This window comes from Leptodactylus fuscus, chromosome 7 (assembly GCF_031893055.1).
Source record: "Leptodactylus fuscus isolate aLepFus1 chromosome 7, aLepFus1.hap2, whole genome shotgun sequence".
Taxonomy (NCBI): Eukaryota; Metazoa; Chordata; class Amphibia; order Anura; family Leptodactylidae; genus Leptodactylus; species Leptodactylus fuscus.
Genome location: NC_134271.1, coordinates 87,326,109 through 87,346,336, shown reverse-complemented (window position 1 = coordinate 87,346,336; position 20,228 = coordinate 87,326,109). Strand labels below are relative to the sequence as shown.

At 41.9% G+C, this 20,228-nt stretch overlaps 1 pseudogene; it reads right to left on the bottom strand.

Moving 5' to 3' along the window:
• LOC142214471 (arginine/serine-rich coiled-coil protein 2 pseudogene) overlaps positions 1-20,024 on the bottom strand; it is an 82,177-nt pseudogene extending 62,153 nt beyond the window's left edge.
• Positions 20,025-20,228: the final 204 nt, after the last annotated feature.

Below are 20,228 nucleotides of genomic sequence, written 5' to 3'. Positions count from 1 at the left end.
CTGGTTAGAGGCTCCCTCCACCATGAATTGGTCCAAACTGGGGTGGTTAGAGGCTCCCTCCACCATTAATTGGTCCAAACTGGGCTGGTTAGAGGCTCCCTCCACCATTAATTGGTCCAAACTGGGCTGGTTAGAGGCTCCCTCCACCATTAATTGGTCCAAACTGGGCTGGTTAGAGGCTCCCTCCACCATGAATTTGCCCAAACTGGGCTGTTTAGAGGCTCCCTCCACCATGAATTTGCCCAAACTGGGCTGGTTAGAGGCTCCCTCCACCATGAATTGGTCCAAACGGGTTTTTAGAGGCTCCCTTCACCATGAATTGGTCCAAACTTGGCTGTTTAGAGGCTCCCTCCACCATGAATTGGTCCAAACTTGGCTGTTTAGAGGCTCCCTCCACCATGAATTGGTCCAAACTGGGTTTTTTAGAGGCTCCCTCCACCATGAATTTGCCCAAACTGGGCTGTTTAGAGGCTCCCTCCACCATGAATTTGCCCAAACTGGGCTGGTTAGAGGCTCCCTCCACCATGAATTGGTCCAAACTGGGGTTTTTAGAGGCTCCCTCCACCATGAATTGGTCCAAACTTGGCTGTTTAGAGGCTCCCTCCACCATGAATTGGTCCAAACTGGGGTGGTTAGAGGCTCCCTCCACCATTAATTGGTCCAAACTGGGCTGGTTAGAGGCTCCCTCCACCATGAATTTGCCCAAACTGGGCTGTTTAGAGGCTCCCTCCACCATGAATTTGCCCAAACTGGGCTGGTTAGAGGCTCCCTCCACCATGAATTGGTCCAAACTGGGGTTTTTAGAGGCTCCCTCCACCATGAATTGGTCCAAACTTGGCTGTTTAGAGGCTCCCTCCACCATGAATTGGTCCAAACCTGGCTGTTTAGAGGCTCCCTCCACCATGAATTGGTCCAAACTGGGTTTTTTAGAGGCTCCCTCCACCATGAATTTGCCCAAACTGGGCTGTTTAGAGGCTCCCTCCACCATGAATTTGCCCAAACTGGGCTGGTTAGAGGCTCCCTCCACCATGAATTGGTCCAAACTGGGGTTTTTAGAGGCTCCCTCCACCATGAATTGGTCCAAACTTGGCTGTTTAGAGGCTCCCTCCACCATGAATTGGTCCAAACTGGGGTGGTTAGAGGCTCCCTCCACCATTAATTGGTCCAAACTGGGCTGGTTAGAGGCTCCCTCCACCATTAATTGGTTCAAACTGGGCTGGTTAGAGGCTCCCTCCACCATGAATTTGCCCAAACTGGGCTGTTTAGAGGCTCCCTCCACCATGAATGTGCCCAAACTGGGCTGTTTAGAGGCTCCCTCCACCATGAATTGGTCCAAACTGGGTTTTTTAGAGGCTCCCTCCACCATGAATTGGTCCAAACTGGGCTGGTTAGAGGCTCCCTCCACCATGAATTGGTCCAAACTGGGGTGGTTAGAGGCTCCCTCCACCATTAATTGGTCCAAACTGGGCTGGTTAGAGGCTCCCTCCACCATTAATTGGTCCAAACTGGGCTGGTTAGAGGCTCCCTCCACCATTAATTGGTCCAAACTGGGTTGGTTAGAGGCTCCCTCCACCATGAATTTGCCCAAACTGGGCTGTTTAGAGGCTCCCTCCACCATGAATTTGCCCAAACTGGGCTGGTTAGAGGCTCCCTCCACCATGAATTGGTCCAAACTGGGGTTTTTAGAGGCTCCCTCCACCATGAATTGGTCCAAACTTGGCTGTTTAGAGGCTCCCTCCACCATTAATTGGTCCAAACTGGGCTGGTTAGAGGCTCCCTCCACCATGAATTGGTCCAAACTGGGTTTTTTAGAGGCTCCCTCCACCATGAATTTGCCCAAACTGGGCTGTTTAGAGGCTCCCTCCACCATGAATTGGTCCAAACTGGGGTGGTTAGAGGCTCCCTCCACCATTAATTGGTCCAAACTGGGCTGGTTAGAGGCTCCCTCCACCATTAATTGGTCCAAACTGGGCTGGTTAGAGGCTCCCTCCACCATGAATTTGCCCAAACTGGGCTGGTTAGAGGCTCCCTCCACCATGAATTGGTCCAAACTGGGTTTTTTAGAGGCTCCCTCCACCATGAATTTGCCCAAACTGGGCTGGTTAGAGGCTCCCTCCACCATGAATTGGTCCAAACTGGGGTTTTTAGAGGCTCCCTCCACCATGAATTTGCCCAAACTCTGCTGGTTAGAGGCTCAATCCACCCTGATTTTCAAAACAAATGTTGGTGCCAACCTCAACTTACTACAAGGGCCAAATTCACTGCTGGTGACAAGCTCTCCTCACTGCAAGTGCCAAATACACAGGTTTCAAGGTGTTTTCCTACTGTCAGAGAGGTGGTATTGAGTGTGTAAAGTGTGTAGTTGTTAGGCTGTGATGTTGGGGTAATAGAGGGTCTTTGGTGTGTTAGATGCCCCCAGACATGCTTCCCCTGCTGTCCCAGTGTCATTCCAGAGGTGTTGGCATCATTTCCTGGGGTGTCATAGTGGACTTGGTGACCCTCCAGACACGGATTTGGGTTTCCCCCTTAACGAGTATCTGTTCCCCATAGACTATAATGGGGTTCGAAACCCGTTCGAACACACGAACATTGAGCGGCTGTTCGAATCGAATTTCGAACCTCGAACATTTTAGTGTTCGCTCATCTCTAATTGTATTAAATATTTTAAATCTTATCCTAATAAATATTATATTTTATGGTGATTCTGTCTTCTTGACAATTTCTTTTCATGCTGTGTTTAATGTAAAGAAAACAAGAATGCAATTATTTGAAAATATTTTATTCACAACAGAACATAGCAAACATATCAGAGGTTGAAAGTCAGACATTTTTCCATTTCATTTGAAAACAAAACAACTCATTGATGACAGCAACGCATCTCAAAAAAATGGAAAGGGACTAACAAAAGGCTGGAAAACTAAGTGATACTAATGAAAAACAGCTGTTTGGTCAACATTCAACTATGTCACATGACAGGACAATGTATAACTACAGTATATCAGTAAGGAAGAGTCTCTAAGGCTGTGTTCAGATCTGTGCCAGAGTTTCCATTTGGAGTCTCCATCAGCAGAAGAAAAAGTGCTTGCAAATCTGACCTTTTCATCTGATGGTTTTAGTCCAAAACAATGGACACCCAGTGGACCCCATGATAGACAATGGGGTTCATTGGTTGCCGTCGGTGTCCTCTGTTTTATCAGTCTGTATGTCTGTTGTGTTTGTCCTCTGATAGAATAGAACAATGGACACCCAGCACAGGTCTGAACATAGCTTCAGAAGTCAAGATGGTCCAAGGTTCACCAATCTGTGAAAAACTGTGTCTAAACATATAGAAAATATGTATTATTTCATCTGCCATAGTGAGAAAAGGAGGAATCAGCTCTATAACTATTTTTTTTTTAACATTCGGAAACAGACCACGCAAAACATATACAGGGAAGTTTTGACCTGTAATGTTGTGTGTAAAGTGCTTTGGTTTTGCAAGTTTCTGAACAGGTTCTTATCATCTGCACTTCCTGCTTACTCCACCACCATAGACTTCTATAAACATGAGTCATCTGAGTCATGTAACCTGATTTCCCTCTCCAGAGTGTTATAGTAGGGATTTTCAGAGGGAAATCAGCAGGTGAAGGAGCAGAAAAACAGCCTAATAAGAGCAGAAAAAGGCTGTCAGAGTCCTGTTTATTTTGCTAATCTACCACCAGTGGCCGCTGTTTCTCTCACTCTGAACTATTGTGTTGCACTTCTACTCCTCAACACTGGAGGCTGCTGTGTTTATTTTGGAACTGCCTTTAACAAAGATGACCGATCTGTGCCAATGTAAAGTCATCTTGTTTCCTGTTTTGGGCCTATTTATACCCATGAGGCAGTACAGCCATTGCTCGAGTATTCTGACTTGTTCCAGTCTCCTGCTCCTCAGAACTGTCTTTCCCAGACTGTTATGCTCCTCTATAAACTATCACCTTGTGACCTACACTTCAAGTTGTACCCCAGTTTACAACTTTGCTATTCCAGACTGCGCCTGGCTTATTCCATCTGGCTACCAGATTCCAGCCGTGTCTACTAGAATCGTAACAGAGGCATTTTTCTCTGATAAGATATAATGCAAAGTTTGATGTGACTCTTACAGGAAATCTCCTCTGAATAAGGGGTGGTCTATCTAAGATGTTTAATTGCACTTCTGTATCAATGCGTCATAAACTTTAAACAATCACAAATTTTTCAGACAACTTTACTTCATAGAGCGTATCTGTTAGGGAATTGCCTGTTGAGCAATGCCGCAGTGACTGCTGCTAAAACCAGGAAGGAAGACAATGGCAGAGACAGTGAGCACTAAATGACGCAGACTGTGTCCCTGCCTACTTGCCTCAACTATGCTAAGCCATAGAGGGCAACTGGGCGACAGTCCCTTCTCTGGATAAGTGTTACACAGATCAGGACAAAACAACACAGAAGCAGAGTCAGCAAGGGGCCACACGGTGGCTCAGTGGTTAGCACTGCAGCCTTGCAGCGCTGGAGTCCTGGTGTTCAAATCCCGCCATGGGCAAAAAACCATCTGCAAGGAGTTTGTATGTTCTCCCCGTGTTTGCATGGATTTCCATCCCATATTCCAAAAAAAGACATACTGATAGGGAAAAATGTACATTGTGAGCTCTATGTGGGGCTCACAATCTACATTTAAAAAAAAAAAAAAAAAAGAAGCAGAGTCAGCAAGCCAAAGTCAAACCAGAGAGACAAACCACACCAAATCGAAATCCAAAGAGAAGTCAAACTCCAAAAAGCAGAGGCCAGTAATACAAAGCAAAAGCAAGGACAAATGCTTAGCATAGTCACAGACACAATAGCTAGCAAACATGTGTGGGCTGATGACCTGTTTATAGGGAGTCCAGAATCTGCCCCAGACTTGATTGGTAGAAAGACTGTCAATCACAAAGCACACAACTGTTAACCATAACAGTGCCAACACAAAATGGCCAGCGTCCAGGAGCAGGTAATCATGAATGGCATGCCTCCTGCACTATACAATGCAGCCAGAGGATGGCCAGAAGTTTGAATGGGTACGGATGTAACAATATCATTCTGAACAAAAATTTAATACACTTTAATTAAAATATTTCTGTTTTGTGCCTGAAAAACTCTCAAAATTTCCTTCCACTAGGTGTCTTCCTTCTAGTAATTTGCAATTCATTCCCTGCTAGTAAAGACGTTCCATCCATAGATGCAAGATGGCTTTACAGTGAGTGGAGGGGGAGGTTCTGTTCTCTCTTCACAAAGTGAATGCAAGTAGAAGGGGCTTATTCTCCACACACCTCTGGTTTCTCTGTGCACTTTACAGCAGTACCCTCACATCTCACATCTTACAATATAAGAAAAGTCTACTTACTCACTACTCACTACTTATCTTATATACAGATACAGTGGATTGATAGTATGGACAGTTGTGTCTGCTACTGCAGCTTAATACCATTCAAGAAAGCAGGCACAGTTACTCCGATAGTACTTGGCCCTAGTAAGCATCTGCGACTCTGCTGATTGTCAGGGATCCACAGGGCTGGACTCCACCCTTATCAATGTCTGATGTCCCAGAAATGAGGTCACTGTGTCATATTAGTGAGGCTCAAAGAAATATTGGCCCACCCCAAGGTTCTTTGGTGATATAAATGTCCAGAATATTTTCCAGATTTCAGTAAGATAGTATCTTTGATTCAATTTGTACAAAACGTAGTTGGTTGAAAATATTTCTAGCCTTTGCTGTCACCATTGCAGGACTTGGAGAAGTGTCTTGCTGTTACCTTTCATCAAGGACAATCTCCAGGAGGATGAAATATTAGCTGAAGAAGCCTCTTTTCAAGGATACCTCTCCTAGGATGATTCTTAATTTGTATGGATTGAATTGCATGGCCAGGCGGTGGCATGTGATTGACATTTATGGCCTCGAGCTCTTAGCAGAATATTACATTCTGAACAATGAATACAAAATAAAATCAATGTGCTCTCTATGCAGGTGGAACATAACATTATTTTATGCATTTCAAGGCCCCCTGTTAACACATATCAAAAAGATAAAGCTACAGAAATCCATACCTCAAACTGGGAATTTATTATTATTACATTCACCGTGCATCGTGGTGCCAGAGCTGTCATGGAAAAGGCAGGTTCCTGGGAAGCTCTTTTATTGATGAATATCTTATGATGTAAAGGAAGTTTTACTATATAGTACAAAAACCTGAATATGGCTGATTCTACATGTAAAGTTCCCATAAAAAAGGATCCACTTTTATACAGGTTACATTTTTTTTTTAGAAAAAAAAACATTTCAGGATCTTAATCTATTGGCTAGAAGGAACAGTGGTTACAGGGCATGTTTCTCACTTTGAAGGACCTGTCCTGTCCTGCATTACACAGATATTGGCTTGAATGGGCATTATGTATTGCTTCATTTTCCCTGTGGTGACACTGCAGGGAAATTGAACACTAAAGCTACATAGTGACTTTAGCCATGACTACTGTCACAGAACCAAACATTGCTGGGTCATCCTGTGTCTATACCATACAAATTCAGTACTCATAAAAGAGAAACATTAAACATTTGCTCTTCATTGTGGATGTCTATTAAAAGGATTGTCCACATTTTATCACCATATTACAGTTTACAAGTAGAACCTAACTGCTGTGTTGGACACAACACATAACAGGCAGTGGATTGTGGATCCACTGTTGTACTGGTTAGATTTTGGACCTGTATGGGCATTGGCTAAGCAAAGTCCCTGGTATTTACCTTTTAATCCCTATTTAGGGATCTGAACTACCCTATGGGGCGTCTGCGTGGTTACTACCTCATGCATTATTCTGGGTGTTGGTAGCAGTTAACAAGGCAGAACAACGGTGATGTGCACCAACGATCCAGCCCAAAGAAGACTCTGAATACAGACTAAAATCAGAGCAGACAGAATAAATGCACAGTGTAAAAACAGACTTATGTTCAGGACTCATAACAGTGGTACTAAATCAGGAACAGGCCAGAACATCAGTTAACAGAGGTCGAGTTAAAAACAGCAATCCAAAGCGGGACATCAGCCCTGGTATATACATAAAAGACCTACAGGCCACAAGATGTAGAGCCATATCAGAAGCCCATAGGCCAAATATTGACAGAAGATCAAACATGGCACACAGAAGGACATATATCTCAATTTAAACATAGCAGAAGAATAAATGCATGCACACACTTGCAGAAACACACACATGGCATAAGGCCAAAGTCCAATCATACATAACAGAATAGGGGAAGAATATATGCATCCACACTTAACAGAAGAACAACTCCACAGAATTACAGACATGACCCCGGCATCAGACAGAAACATAACTCATGCAAACAGAAGAACAGCATGCATGTGTCTTACATAACAAAACTCAAAGCTGAATTATTGCATAGCCAGGGTGTGGCTAGAGAAACAGACTTAAATATACAGGCAAACAGGGATTGGCAGAAAGAAGCTTAGTAAGTGAGTACCCCAGGATTAAAGAATTACAGGATGGTAAGGGGACTTACTTAAGAATTTGTTGTGCTACGTGAATAGCTACATACAGTGTTGGACAAAAGTATTGGCACCCCTGCAATTCTGTCGGATAATGCTCATTTTCTTCCAGAAAATGATTGCAATCACAAATTATTTGGTATTATTACCTTCATTTAATTTGTCTTCAATGGAAAACCACAAAAAGAATTGTCAAAAAGCCAAATTGGATATAATTCCACACCAAACATAAAAAGGGGGTGGACAAAAGTATTGGCACTGTTTGAAAAATCATGTGATGCTTCTCTAATTTGTGTAATTAACAGCACCTGTTACTTACCTGAGGCACCTAACAGGTGGTGGCAATAACTAAATCACACTTGCAGCCAGTTGAAATGGATTAAAGTTGACTCAACCTCTGTTCTGTGTCCTTGTGTGTACCACATTGAGCATGGAGAAAAGAAAGAAGACCAAAGAACTGTCTGAGGACTTGAGAAGCAAAATTGTGAGGAAGCATGAGCAATCTCAAGGCTACAAGTCCATCTCCAAAGACCTGAATGTTCCTGTGTCTACCGTGCGCAGTGTCATCAAGAAGTTTAAAGCCCATGGCACTGTGGCTAACCTCCCTAGATGTGGACGGAAAAGAAAAATTGACAAGAGATTTTAACGCAAGATTGTGCAGATAGTGGATAAAGAACCTCGACTAAAATTCAAACAAGTTCAAGCTGCCCTGCAGTTCAAGGGTACAACAGTGTCAACCTGTACTATCCATCGGTGTCTGAATGAAAAGGGACTGTATGGTAGGATACCCAGGAAGACTCCACTTCTTACCCAGAGACATAAAAAAGCCAGGCTGGAGTTTGCCAAAACTTACCTGAGAAAGCCAAAAATGGAAGAATGTTCTCTGGTCAGATGAGACAAAAGTAGAGCTTTTTGGGAAAAGGCATCAACATAGAGTTTACAGGGAAAAAAAAGAGGCCTTCAAAGAAAAGAACACGGTCCCTACAGTCAAAAATGGCGGAGGTTCCCTGATGTTTTGGGGTTGCTTTGCTGCCTCTGGCACTGGACTGCTTGACTGTGTGCATGGCATTATGAAGTCTGAAGACTACCAACAAATTTTGCAGCATAATGTAGGGTCCAGTGTGAGAAAGCTGGGTCTCCCTCAGAGGTCATGGGTCTTCCAGCAAAACACACTTCAAAAAGCACTAGAAAATGGTTTGAGAGAAAGCACTGGAGACTTCTAAAGTGGCCAGCAATGAGTCCAGACCTGAATCCCATAGAGCACCTGTGGAGAGATCTCAAAATGGCAGTTTGGAGAAGGCACTCTTCAAATCTCAGGGACCTGGAGCAGTTTGCCAAAGAAGAATGGTCTAAAATTCCAGCAGAGCATTGTAAGAAACTCATATCGTTGTACTCCAGTCCACTCATTACCCTAATCGTTTTGGTTGCCCTTCTTTGCACTTTTTCTAGTTCACTTAAGTCTTTCTTGTATATTGGGGCCCAAAATTTCACTCAATATTCTAAGTGTGGCTGTACCAGTGATTTGTATAAAGATATAACCATGTTCTTGTCATGAGAATCTAGACCACTTTTGATGCATCCCATAATTTTATTTGCCTTGGCAGCAGCTGCCTGGCACTGGTCACTAAAGGTAAGCTTGCTGTCCACCAAAATTCCCAAGTCTTTCATTGACAGTTGTGGGGAATCGCTCAGGTAGATGCTTGTAGCAGTGCAGGAAGCAGAGACACAGACACTGGATTGCACACAGGTTCAGACTTTATTCACATGTAACGCATACACTGCTTTTGCAAAGCCACAGGATAAACAAAACAAACACCATTTTGGCTGAGAACTGACTTAAACATAGGAACCTTTTCCCTGACTATGCAGGAGACTGGCTACCAGTCTCCCACCTTGGCAATAACAACGGGTGGCACAGTATCTGCTTTGGTGGTCCAGTCTGGGCAGTTCAACTCTGTGTGGTGCCACCCTGCTAGTCTTCACACTCAGACTGCTATTAGGGCCTGATTAGTAAGCTGACCTCCCTGGTGTGAATCCTTACCATATACCCTTTAGGTGCCTGGCTGGAATGTACCTGTCTTCCCAGACCACACCCTTCACTCTCTTACACAGTCTTATCCAGTAATGTACTATTAAGTGCATAATCATACATTTTATTTCTTTGATCAAAATGCATAACTTTACATTTGTCAACATTAAACTTCATTTGCCAAGTCTCCACCCATGCTTCCAGCTTACTTAGATCCCCCTGTAATATTCTACTATCCTCCTAATTTTTGATTTCCTAACAAAGTTACGTATCATCTGCAGATATGGACACCGTGCTTTGTAAACCCTCTACCAGGTCATTAATAAAGATATTAAACAAGAGAGGACCTAATACTGACCCTTGTGGCACCCCATTGGTGACTGTGACCCAGTCTGAATATTTACCATTAACAAGTACCCTCTGTTTCCTATCAGTTAGCCGGTTGCTAACCCAAATGCATATGTTTTCCCCCAGTCCCAACATTCTCATTTTGCATACCAACCGTTTATGTGGAACAGTATCAAAATCCTTTGAAAGTCCAGATACACCACGTCTAGTGCATTACCCATGTCCAGCCTTGAACTGACCTCCTCATAGAAGCTGATCAGATTAGTCTGACAGGACCGATTCCTCATAAACTCATCCTGAATGGGTGTTGTAAGATTATGTACATTGAGATACTCCAGGATAGCATCTCTTAGAAAGCTCTCAACTACCTCACCCACCACAGAAGTCAAACTTACTGTCCTATAGCTTACAGGATGACATAGATTTTTCCAAAACCAATGAATAACAATTCCAACTAGTATGAATCTACACTGCACTACATAAATATGTTAAAAACAAAACGTGATCCTGCATGCCATCAATGTAAGATATCAAAGCATAGCTTAAAGATAGTTGTGTCTTAATCTTAATGAGTTATAACTGAAGTTTGCCCCATTTATTTAATACATGCAATATGTGGCACAACCTCAAGTTTCTGGACCTCTGGCATCTGTAACAACCTCCTCTTCCCCCCACTGTGTCACTTATAACACTAGTACTGTATCTTTTTATGTGGAGGAAGGTGCATTGGGCCCTTCAGGAACCAGGCAAGGGTTAACTGATACTTTTCACCCTTTTTTCTTGAATGTGATTATTACTTTGCTATGTCTCTAGCTGTGTGAACTCTGAACCAATTCTACATTATCCCTGGACATCCCAACCTTTGTTGATTTATATGGCAGATCCAACTTTTCTTGTTCCACCTAAGCTAAAGCTGCATCTCAATAAAGTGCTGAAAATGTTATATTCGAGCTGTTAATGCTAAATACAAAAAGTACTTTGAGATATTTTTAGTTTACAGTCTGCACTTTTTAAAAAGTAATAATCCCTTAGGATTATCTAATTAATTCCACTCCTGCCGTTCTTCCCTATGGAGCCTACACTCCACCATCCTTGTATATCTACTTTAAATGCAAAGTACGTATAAATATAACAGAGTCAATGAAGTGCAACAGACATTATTGCTCATTAGTAACTCCCCATTTGACTTGTCATATAAAGCATGACACAATATTGAATATTCCCTTTGGTCTAGGTGATAAATGGGATACATTAAACACAGCCCCCTAAGTATGATTTCCATTTATCAGTCAAGGGAACATCACACAAGGAAAAGGCGGATGTGATACATCTCCAGATCAATAACAATCCTGGCAAGGATGGAGAGAAGTGAGAAGGCCGTTCAGCCCAGGTTTTTCTGAATCTATAATTTCACATCTGACATTATAAAAATATAGGCTTTATAGGTCAGTTCTGGTGTTGGAACAAGAATTAGATGCAGAAAACAATATTATAATTTAAGGGGGAAATCCAGCTATAATCTGTCTCCTGGAATCTTAAGGTGAAATGCCAAGATAATGGTGGAAATATATTTATTTGAACAATATTGACTCCTAAATTATACTACATGGGTTTTTTTTGTTAATGTATGGTGAGTGACAGCAGAGTTAGCATAGAGCCCAGCATTATCACCAGGTTCCTGATGCTCCTGTTGCCAGGCAGTAAAAGTATGTATTCAGGTAGTGTGTACTTGCAGCAGGCTTTGTGTTCTAGCTCTTCCAGTGACTGCTTGCTGTCAGCGATTGTATGTATCCAGAGGCAGAAAGCTTATCCTGAACTAGGTAGTCCTCCCCACATAGGTGAAGTTGGTATAATGTACTACATCAGTATAGAAAATAAGCCCTCTCCTTAAACTACAAGTGCATCTCAATAAATTAGAATATCAAAAAGTTTTAGTTTTTTTTTTTATATAGTAATTCAATTGAAAAAGTGAAACATATATTATATTGAGTCATTAGAAATAGATTGAACTTTTTCAAGCGTTTATTTTTGTTAATATTGATGATTATGGCTTACAGCCAAGGAAAACCCAAAAGTCACTATCTTACAAAATTGCAATAATTAACCCAAAACAGCTGCAAAGGCTTCCTAAGTGTTTAAAAAGGTCCCTTAGTCTGGTTCAGTAGGCAACACAATCATGGGGAAGACTGATGACTTGGCAGATGTCCAGAAGGCAGTCAGTGCCACACTGCACAAGGTGGGTAAGCCACAAAAGGTCATTGCTAAAGATACTGGCTGTTCACAGAGTGCCGTATCAGAGCATATTAATGGAAAGTTGAGTAAAAGGAAGAGGTGTAGTAGAAAAAGGTGTACAAGCAACCAGGATAACCACAGCTTTGATAAGATTGTTAAGAAAATGTCATTCAAAAATTTGGGGGAGATTCACAAGGACTGGACTGCTGCTGGAGTCAGTATTTCAACAGCCATCACACACAGAGACATACCCAGGACATGGGCTACCATTGTCGTATTCCATGTGTCAAGCCAATCAAAACCAACACACCAGGCCAGAAGCGTCTTACCTGGGCCAAGGAGAGAAAGAACTGGACTGTTACTCAGTGGTCAAAGATAAATAATTTTTTTTAAAGTTGTTCTTATATCATATTCTAATTTTCTGAGATAATGACTTTTGGGTTTTCCTTGGCTGTAAGCCATAATCATCAACAGTAACAGAAATAAACACTTGAAAAAGTTCACTCTGTTTGTAATGACTCAATATAATATATGGGTTTCAATTTTTTAGTTGAATTACTAAAAAAAAAAAAAAAAAAAATTTTTGATGATATTCTAATTTATTGAGATGCACTTGTATATGCTGAAAGCCCTTTTATCTACACTGATGCATAGTAACAAGACATCAGCTCTATGAGAAGGACTAGATAGTTTTTAGTCTATTAGATGCATAAAGTGCATTACAGTGACCGACTGCTTCACCCCAAGTGTGAGAAGGAGCGCTATCACAAGTCTTCCTCCCAACCGCGATCAGGCTACATAATCTACATCAGACCAAGCGAAGATCACTCCGCACAGAGAACTAAATGATCCTGAAGTCTTCCTTCTTCTTCTCTTCCTTAGCTGCTATGGACTCCTAGCATATCTTTTCTTCTCAGCATATGTGTGTCTACTTCCGTAATATAGTACTGTTTATTATCCTGTATCTGTATTACTATGCTGCTGTAACATACTGAAATTTCCCCACTGTGGTACTATTAAAGGATTATCTTATCTTATCTTATCTTACAGCATATATTACAGTGATAAACAACATACCTCTGTTATGTATGCCACTTTTGTAGATTCGGAGATAAACAACTTTGAAGTGATATGTAAGGCAATTGGTGTCATAGCAGAGGAAGGATCAGCTCTCAATACATGGGGTGGCACAAGTAGAAGATGGTAGGGGTTCTGAATGGTAATGCCATAGGGGACTAAAGGCCTGAAGCCCTACTGAGATTTCAGGATCTTTTTTAAAATCCGATTTCCGATCATTTTCCATTCAAACCCGATCTTGATCCCAATTCCAATCCTATTGCAAGTCAATGGGATTTTTTTAATAATCGAAGATCAAACTTTAAAAATGATCCTATTCACTACACAGCATGGAGTCCAAAAATAGAACGTTTTAATTTTTAGACTCCACGCTGTGTAGTGATTAAGAAAAAATCCTCTGGCAACTTAGTCCCCCCTGGTGTCCACTTACCTGCACAGATCGCTGTCGCTCCCAACTGTTCTGCACTCTCCTAAGCCACAAGCCCTGCCTTCTTCCTAGATCTGTAACACTAACCTGGGATGCGGGGGCAGTGAAGCAAGAAGAGACGAAAAGAGCAGCGAGAACAGCGGGGAGTGGCAGCGATCTGTGCAGGTAAGTGCTAGCTACTAGAGATGTAAAAAGCATTGTGGGAAATTACCTCCAACCTCAATCCTGCCTAAAAAGATCGGGATCGGAATTACGATCACGATTGTGAAATTTACTCGATCGCCGATCGGAATGCGATATTTTCCGATCCTGATCGCTCAACCTTATATAATACCTTTCATACATATAAAACTGGACATAGACCTCTGCTTAAGTAGACGCCCACCCTCAATCAGAAATCACCAGAAACTCTTTCTGAGAGGCTCTACTCTTTGGTTTAGGCAAGTTGACCCAACTGGGGGACCTTTTCTAGGATGCCTATATGTCATAACAGGACATATAGAAAGGTATTGTCATCATGAGATTTTTAATGATATTTAGGAGGGAGTTTAATGTCACCATAAAAGTAATACATACAAAGTAATGATGTATATACAGAGGTGAGTATTCTGTAGTGCCCCCTACAGGCTGACCTCTTCCTGCTGTATGTAAACCACAGTGCCTCGGCTATGTTTACATGGCACAGAACATGCATTGTTTATTATCTGACACTCATATCTGTTCCAATACTTCTCCCAAAGCAATATCACTGTAAGGTTTTGGCTGCCAGCGATGCAATCAACCCAGGCCAGCTCTGTGCCCGCAGCTGCACCTGCAGGAATAATCCATAGCTTTAATAAAATATGTCCCCCGAAGCAGCAGAAATCTGTCCATACACAATGCAGGAGGCCAAGAATTCCTTCATTTCTTCACCTCTCAGGAGATCTGGAGAGCAGGTTATTTCCCAAAGTCCCATAGTTTATTACATCAGATGAAAAAATCTATTTATCTAGCTATCATTCCAGGCCATTCTAAACATATATGAAATTAGTTAAATCAAGATTTGTTTTACCTTTAGCCAAAATATTGTATATATTGAAGGTGGGCATACATCTTAGGAGCGGAAACTGTATAGTAATATATGGAAACTGTACATGGAACTGATCACTAAAATCAGCAGACCTAACTACATGAACACCCCCCTGCCCCTTCTACTGAATGAAGCAATGTATCTCATCCACTGGCCAGTGCAACCACTGCACTAACACCGCTCAATCTAACCTACCACTAGCTATAGCACTCCAGATCTCTAGTTTAATACATGGAGAGGATTGCAGATATTTCCCAGGTGATCACAACTATCTGAAATGAAGCCATTAGGAGTTCTATCGATATGTATAATGCATGTCTAACAGGAAATAAAGCAAAGAAGGTCAACAGGCAAACAGGGAAAGTCTCATAAAAAGAGAAGCTGTGAAGACTCCAGAGAAAATGCCATAAATTATTTACTGGGTGCTGTGCAACAAATATTGAGTTTAAGAGTAACTGTTCTGTGTCCTTCACGAAACGTCAATCCATAGTGCATAGGGCTGCCTGACATCATTGAGATTCTGGGTTATATGAACCATCTGCAGTGAGTTTATATCTACAAGGCTTATGGGATTCTGGAGACTCAAACATACAATTGTAGCAAAGATGAATTTGCCATCAAACTGTTTGTTTTACTTCTTTTCCTTCCCTATGTAAGGCCATATATAGCATATACTGACAACAGTATTAGTTAGGCCGGTGCTTGCCTTATGGGAATGGGAACTGTGTGATTGCACAAGATGTATCATCCAACTCCCGCTGAAGGGGATGCCACACAATGTGAAACTCATGGCTTGCAAATACAGAAATCTTTATAGCATTGTTAGTATATTACTGTGCATGGAAATCTTATAGGGTGGTATCATGTTATTGCTGCGTGACCATCTTTACCTAGGCATTTAGTGTGCATTGTATTTGGGAAAAAGTTTGGCTGAGATGGTAATACACCCTTAACATCACAACATGGTGCCTGTTAGATGTGGCTCACCTCTTCTACTTATACTTATGTAAAGAAAGCTGTTCTACTTGGTAAAGGGGCAGCCAGCAGAGAATGTATGGAAAAGTAACACTTTACTATAGCAGTCCTGTAGATCAGTGGCCCTCAACCTGCAGTACATGTACCCCTGGGGGTACACCTTGCTATGTCAGAGGGTATGCGCCATAGTGAGAGTCCCCCTATAATGGTAGTTCATTTGGTTCACTATACACTAACTACTATTAAACTCTGGGGTCTCTACAGACCCCACAGTATAATTAGTGGAGACCCAGAGTTATACTATATGTGGGGACACTTGGGGGCTACTATATAACTATAGATAAAGGCTCCAAATGAATCCTTATTTTGTTAACATTTATAAGTGATCACTACTTTGGGGGTAGTTTACTTGAAAAGATTGAGAAACACTGCTGTAATTCAACGGCTTGTACGCTGCCATGATGAGTTGTACCAAATGAATACTCAGCTTTGCGTGCACAATTTATTATTTTTTTTAATGAGTCTGCTGCATCTCCATACAGAAGCCTGGGTGGTGGCTGTATTGGCTGTCACCCAACTGGCTAAGAAAAGGGGAATGGACAATAATACAAAAAGGGTAGATATTAAAAGGGATTGATCGCAGCCTTCCCCTATAACAAGTTAGTATAAGGATCTGTTTTCAGAACAGTCCAATTATTCGATGTATCGCTATACCTCTGCTCCTCAGAAACCACACGCCACACTCAATAGTTTATCATCCTATAAATAAAGGCGCAATTTCTGGATGGGAAGAAATGCAATAAAAAGAGAAGTGAATTACGGAGTCATCCAGCTGAAGTCTCTCGTCTTATTCGCTGCAGACGCTATTGAAGAACACTAAATTCACAGTGGGATGATAGGCCTGGGAATCAAAGGCGCGCGGTAATGGTGTCATCTGATATTACGGTTTTGAAATACTGCCGTAATGATTCATCCAGACAGACTATTCCACAACATAAAGCAAAAGAGAGTGGAGACATTCAGCAGAAGCATGTTTGTATTCATGCTAAATTGTGAGACGCTGCCGCATGTGACCCTTCGGAGATTTGTAGCGTCTGGCCTGGGGGTATTTACTTTGGATAGTAAACCTGAACCTCTGGATCCGTGGCTCATCAGTGGGACTTAGGGGCTGCAGCCTCTTTCAGAAATGCATCCTCTGGTTTTTTTTGGTGGTGATGGTGTAAGATTTTAGAATAATAGATGGATGACACCAATTACTGAAAAAAACACAGATTGTCATCCCTAGAATGCAGAATTGTAAAAAAAAAAAAAAAAAACCTGCTTATTTATAAAAGGATGCACACCAACTACATTGACCTACTCTTATATAGTGCATTTCCCATACTTTGGTATTTCTGCTGGGTAATTAAAGTTGTCGTACTTTGTACATGTTTCCAGCCAACATAGTGGAACAGTAGATAGTAAGTGTGCAGCATCATAGTGGACATTGCTAAATTGTTTGTTTGCTTTTTTGTGTTTGTGCCATGTTACCATAATGTATATAATTTATATTTTTTGCAGTTTAAATTTATATTTTTCCCATTTGTGGAGCGTTCCGTTGTGGAGTTGGTAACCCCTTCTTTTGTGAGAGTTTGGTCCAGCCTAGCTATCAGATGGCTGGGGTAAGAGAAGGAGGCTTTGAACAAGTCCAGTTGAGTCTTTAGTGAGCAGCTGAATAGAGCAATAGTGAGAGAGATCTGTTGTAGCCTCTGATGATGTAAGTGATGTTCAAAAGTTCCTATTAGAGCATTTGGCCAGAATCATTATTGATACAGCCCTGAGATAGGGAAGATAGCCGCTGTCAGTCTAGAGAGAGGAGAGAAGGTGCCTATTTGGAGAAGAAGTTAAGGTTTGCTAGAGCCTCACAGCTGGGACCCTGCAAGCTCCTTAGTTAGATAATAACCCTGAAAGCTCATTTACAGCCCCCATAACTATTGGAAGAGGTAACAGTATAGTTACATTGAAATGTAGAGATAAGGCACTGGCTGTAACACCTATTACTGAACATTTGGTGAGAACCATTACCAGGCTCAGTACCCTCTTCTACAGTGGAACCACTGGTACCCTAATATAACCATCTGGAAGCTGCATCTGTTGCTGTTACCTCTGTAAAGTTACATCATTTTGTTGAACTGCAACTGCTGTCTCCTGACTCCTGCTCTTATTATCAAGGGCCCTTCCGACTATCATCACCTGGCTCAGTGAGAATAGAGCCCTCCTCCTACAACTGAAAGTGCCACCATCAGGTACAACGTAGTCCTCCTCAACACTGCCTCAACTCACGAGGTGTGATGTATGAATTGGTTAAGTGCTCCGAGCCACCACTGACAACACTAACTACTACTCCCTTTCTCTAGTTCCCTAAAGTGGATTTCGGCAATAGTCTGTGCAGAATAACTAACACATGGCTCCTTCCACCCCAAGACAGCACCACACTTGTCTATTTGTTGTGTATGGTATTACAATGTAACTTCTCTGATTTAAATGAAAATACTCCCACTGAGTTTGGGGAAAGATGTGTCACTTATTGGTGAAGAAAATAGCCATATCCTTCTCATTCTGTTTAACCTCCTTCTATATTGGGGGTGCATGGGCACATTTACACCCACTAAATGGACACCAATGTATCAATTATGGAAAATGGAAAGAACACACTACCTGATCCTGTGGGGTCCCGTGGTATATCACCTGATCGTTTTAAGCCAGTCAGCAGTCCTAATAAGTATCCTTTGATGCAGTTGCTACTCTTGAGGAGTCTCACTCTGCCAAATCAGTATCCCTGCAATATGCTGAGGAGGTCCAAAAGACCGAAACAGCGCTGTCCATAGCTGGGAATCTGTTCCTTTTGGAATAGAAATACTAATTTTGCAATTAAATCCGCATCATGATAGTAGACTTATTAACTGAGTCATGCATGATGTTAAGGAAGCTGCCCTCTAGAGGGCAGCATATAGAGGCACTGTTCTCCTGATTACATCCAGGAGAACAGATTTGTATATTTTTTTACCCAGGATCCCTAGCGGAGCAGGAATGACTTGTAAATCTCCGTACTGCCTATGTAGGCACACACTCTCCCTAACGTATACGATAATCCCCTGACCCTGATATAATTTAATCACAGTATTACGGATGTCTAAAGTTAGGAGGTCTGCCATTGAGAAAAGACCCCTTTAAGCATGCTTGGGATAGAGAAGAAGGGTACCCTTTAAGAAAAATTGCAATAAAGGGCCCATTTCTAGTTCCAAACTATCAAATTAAAAAGACGTCTGGATCATGCAGCTCTGGTTAGAAGGATTTATCTGTAGAATAATAATTCCCGGTGATTTGCAGTGTTTATGATGCTTATGATTTTTATGGCATGTGGAGGCAGAGTGAGCAGAGCAATGTGTAAGCGACAGTGGCTCCTGAAATGAGAAAGGACAAAAGCAGATAAACAAAGCTGACTCGCCCGCACCCTCACTTAAATATTAAAGCGCCTTCTAGTAAACGTATTAAACGATTAAAGCTGGGTGTTTTGTGATCATAATATTTATGAGTTCATTTTCGCATTGATGGCTTTTTATTAAGTGGCCAGAGAAACTGCCGCAATATAGGAGAATTCCGAGGGAGGTAATGAAATGCACTGACATCACTTTGTAAATGTAGAGGCAACAGGTTAAGAAATAAGTGAAAATAAAGCGTATAAAAGCCCAGGAAGAAAAATACAATTACACAGCGAGTCCTAGAAATAATCTATATTTTCCGAACAGTTGGATTAAAAACATTCACAGTGCTAGGGAAGCTCCCATGGGGTTGTGTGTACTGTATGTAAGCATAGTTTGTGTATATTTGTATGTGTGTGTAAGTAGCTGTATGTGTGAGTTTGAGTATATATTTGTAAAAGGGTGATGGCCAGCCACTCCAGTTATAGTAAGCTTAGCTGGATGAGATTATGTGACTAAATACTGTGTCCCTATCCAGGACAGGTTCCAATCCGTGTTGTTGATGTATATTCAGTGCTGTGCTCACTGCGCTGACCAATGCTTAGACATACTGTGTTACTACTTGATTGCTGGTTTGCCTCGCAGGCGCAACGAGTGAATGCGGAAATGTAGGTGTTGAACCATTGGGGAGGTTATTTGACATATCCCAATGTATGGCCCTGCCCTGGTTGCAGCATGATGTTAGGTTACATGGGTGTGAGAGCTTGCTATAGAAGAAGGGTATTTACTACTTTTCAAGAGATTCACTGACCAGGCCATGTGATGTTCCTGGCTGGTCCTGGTCATCCTGGGAAGCATCCTCCTGCATCACAACATTTGTATGCTAGCTCTGCTCAATATATCTACAGTCAAGAAAGATAGTAAAGTTAAGTTCTGAATTGTCGGGTGGTTCTTTCAGACAGCACTATCCTGTACTACCTCCTCCTTTACAAGAGATTACAGATTTTCATAGTCACACCACATTTTGGTGTAGTTGGAAGGAGTTACATTAGCTTGGTGTAGTCAACACAGA